Here is a 4232-nt window from a genome sequence, read left to right on the forward strand (position 1 = left end):
GTATTTGTCTTTGACTGACTTATTTCACTTAGCATTATACTCTGTAGATCTATTCATGTTGTTGCAAATGGCAAGATCTCATTCGTTTTATGGCTGAATAATATTCCACTGTTTGCGCGCGCGTGCACACACACACACACACACACACACACACACACACACACCCTATATCTTCTTTTTCCATTCTATCGATTTTGACACTTGGCTTGCTTCCATATTTTGGCTATGATAAATAACGCTGCAATAAATGTTGGGATGCATATATGTTTTTGAATTAGTGTTTTCATTTTCTTTGGATAAATACCCAGTCCTGGAATTACTGGATCATATAGTAATTCTATTTTTAAGTGTTTGAGGAGCATTTTCCAGAATGGCTGCACCAATTCACATTCCTACCAGCAATGGACAGGGGTTCCCTTTTCTCCACATCCTCACCAATGCTTGTTATTTCTTGTCTTTTTAATATTGGCCATTCTGACAGGTGTGAGGTGATATCTCATTGTGGTTTTGATTTCCATTTCCCTGGGGATGAGTGATGTTGAGCATCTTTTCACGTGTCTGTTGGCCCTCTGGATGTCTTTAGAGTATCTATTCAGGTCCTCTGCCTATTTTTTAATCAGATTGGGTTTGGTTTTTTGTTGTAGTTGTTGGTGGTGGTGGTGGCGGTGGTGGTGGTGGTGGTGGTGGTGGTGTGTGTGTGTGTGTGTGTGTGTTGAGTTGTATATATCCTTTATATATTTTACTTTTTTAATGAATATAATTTATTGTCAAATTGGCTTACAGACAACAGCCAGTGCTCACCTCAACAAGTGCCCTCCTCAATGCCCACCATCCATTTTCCCTCTCCCTCATCCCCCCAATCCACCCTTAGTTTGTTCTCTATATTTAATAGTCTCTTGTGGCTTATCATTTGAGGATATCTTCTCTAATTCAGTAGGGTGTCTTTTAGTTTTATTGATTGTTTCCTTTACTGTGCAGAAGCTTTTTATTTTGATGTAGTCCATGTAGTTTATTTTTGCTTTTGTTTCCCTTGTGTGAGAAGACATAGAAAAATGTTGCTTAAGACTGACATCCAAAAGATTACTGTTTATGTTTTATTTGAAGAGTTTTGTGGTTCAGGTCTCACATATTAAGTCTTTAATTCATTTTGAGTTTATTTTTGTGTGGTTTAAGAAAGTGGTCAAGGGGCGCCTGGGTGGCTCATTCAGTTGAGCGACCAACTTCGGCTCAGGTCATGATCTCACGGTTTGTGACTTCAAGCCCCACATCGGGCTCTGTGCCGACAGCTCAGAGCCTGGAGCCTGCTTGTGATTCTGTGTCTCCCTCTCTCTCTGACCCTCCCCTGTTCATGCTCTGCCTCTCTCTGTCTCAAAAATAAATAAACATTAAAAAAAATTAAAAAAAATCCATGTTTATAAAAAGAAAGCCACAAGGTGCCTGTTTGTTGCCCCCACTCATGCTCTCTGTCTCAGAAATAAATAAATAAACATTAAAAAACATTAAAAAAAAGAAAGTGGTCAAGTTTCATTATTTTACATGTAACTGTCCAGTTTTCTCAATACCACTTTTTGAAGAGACTGTCTTTTTACCATTGGATATTCTTTCCTCCTTTGCCATAGATTAATTGATCATGTAAGTGTGGATTTATTTCTGGGTTTTCTATCCTGTTCCATTGATCTATGTCTCAGTTGTTGTCAGTATAATACTGTTTTGATTACCAGAGCTTTGCAGTGTATCTTCAAATTTGGGATTGTTATACCTCCTACTGTGTCCTTTTTTTCTCAAGATTTCCTTAGCTATTTGGGGTCTTTTGTGGTTCAATACAAATTTTAGGATTATTTGTTCTAGTTCTGTAAAAAATACTATTGATATTTTACTAGAGATTGCACTAAATCCATAAATTGCTTTGAGTAGTATAGACATTTTGACAACATTAATTCTTCCAACCCATGAAAATAAAATATCTTTTTATTTGTTTGTGTCCTCTTCAATTTCTTTCACTAATGTTTTATAATTTTCAGACTATAGGTCTTTCATCTCCTTGGTTAAGTTTAATCCTACGTATTAAGGAATACCTAGGTATTTTATTCTTTTGGGTGCAATTGTAAATAGAATTGTTTTCTTAATTTCTCTTTCTACTACTTTGTTATTAGTGTATAGAAATGTAGCATATTTCTGTATATTACTTTTGTATCCTGTGACTTTACTGAATTCATTTATTAGTTTGTTCTAATAAATTTAGGTGGAGTCATTAGGGTCTTCTGCATATGGTATCATATCATGGGCAAATAGTGACAATTTTACTGATTTCTTGACAATTTAGATGTTTTTTTTTTTCTTTTTGTTGCCTGATTGCTGTGGCTAGGACTTCCAGTACTATGTTGAATAAAAGTGGCAAGAACAGACATCCTTGTCTTGCTCTTGATCTTAGAGGAAAACCTTTTAGCTTTTCTCCATTGGGTATGATGTTAGCTTGTGAGTTTATCATATGTCATATGTGGCCTTAATTATGTTGAGATAGGTTCTCTCTAAACCAACTTTGTTGAGATTTTTTTATCATATCAGATACCGAATTTTGTCAAATGCTTTTTCTCCATCTATTGAGATGATCATTTTTTTTGATGTGATATATCATATTGATTGATTTGCAGATATTGAACCATTCTTGCATCCCTAGAATAAATCCCACTTGATCACAGTGAATGAGCCTTTTAATGTATTGTTAAATTCAGTTTGCTAATATTTCGTTGAAATTTTTTTCATCTATGTTCATCATTTAGCCTGTCATTTTATTTTTTTATAGTGTCTTTGGATAGTTTAGAATCAGGGTAATGCTGCCATTATGGGATGAATTTGGAAGTTTTCCTTTCTCTTCTATTTTTTGGAATAGTTTGAGAATGGGTATTAACTCTTCTTTAAATGTTTGGTAGAATTAGGGGCATCTGAGTAGCTCAGTTGGTTAAGCAGCCAACTCTTGATTTCAGCTCAGGTCATGATCTCGTGGTTTGTGAGTTTGAGCCCCACATTGGGTTCTGTGCTGACAGTGTGGAACCTGATTGGGATTCTCTCTGCCCCACCCCACCCCCTTGCATGCTCTCTCTCTCTCTTTCAAAAAAAATATATATATGTACACACATTTATATATATATATATATATATATATATATATATATATATATATATATAAATGTTTGGTAGAATTCATCTGTGAGTCCATCTGATCCTGGGTGTTTTAGGGAGTTTTTTGATTACCCATTCAATTTTATAACTAGTAATCAATCTTGTTCAGATTTTTTATTTCTTCCTTCCTGATTCAGGTTTGAAAGATTGTATGTTTTTAGAAGTTTATTCATTTCTTCTAGGTTTTCAACAATTTTCTGGCATGTAATTTTTTGTAGTAGCCTCTGACAACCCTTTGTATTTCTGTGGTCTCACTTGTTACTTCTTCTCTTTCATTTCTGATTATATTTATATGAGTCTTCTCTTTTTTTTTCTTGAGTCCAGCTAAAGGTTTATCAATTTTGTTTATCTTTTCAAAGAATCAGCTCTTGGTTTCATTGATTTTTTTTTTAGTCTCTATTTCATATATTTCTGCTCTGATTTTCTTACTCCCTTGTTTCTATTGGTTTTGGGTTTTGTTTGTTCTTCTTTTCCTAGTTTCTTTAGGCATACAGGTAGCTTGTTTATTTGTGATTTTTCTTGTTTTGTGAGGTAGGCCTGTATTACTATAAACTTCTATCTTAGAACTGCTTTTGCTGTGTCCCAAAGATTTTATGCTGTTGTGTTTTCATTTTTAATAACCTCTATGTATTTCTTCATTGGTCCATTGGTTGTTTAGTAGCATGTTGTTTAGCCTCCATATGTTTGTGTTTTTACTGGGTTTTTTTCTTTCTTGTAATTCATTTCTACTTTCATACTATTGTGGTCAGAAAAGATGCTTGATATGATTTCAATCTTCTTAAATTTATCAGGATTAAAAAACATTGTTTTAATGTTTTATTTTATTTTTGAGAGAGAGAGAGACAGAGCATGAGCAGGGGAGGGGCAGAGAGAGAGGAAAACACAGTATCCAAAGCAGCCTCCTGGCTCTAAGCTGTCAGCACAGATCATGATCCAAGCCAAAGTCAGACACTTAACCAACTGAGCCACCCAGGCACCCCTAAATTTATCAAGATTTATTTTGTGGCCTCACATGTGGACTATCCTGGAAAACATTCCATGTGTACTTGAAA

The sequence above is a fragment of the Felis catus genome, chromosome B1, assembly GCF_018350175.1.
Source record: "Felis catus isolate Fca126 chromosome B1, F.catus_Fca126_mat1.0, whole genome shotgun sequence".
Lineage (NCBI taxonomy): Eukaryota > Metazoa > Chordata > Mammalia > Carnivora > Felidae > Felis > Felis catus.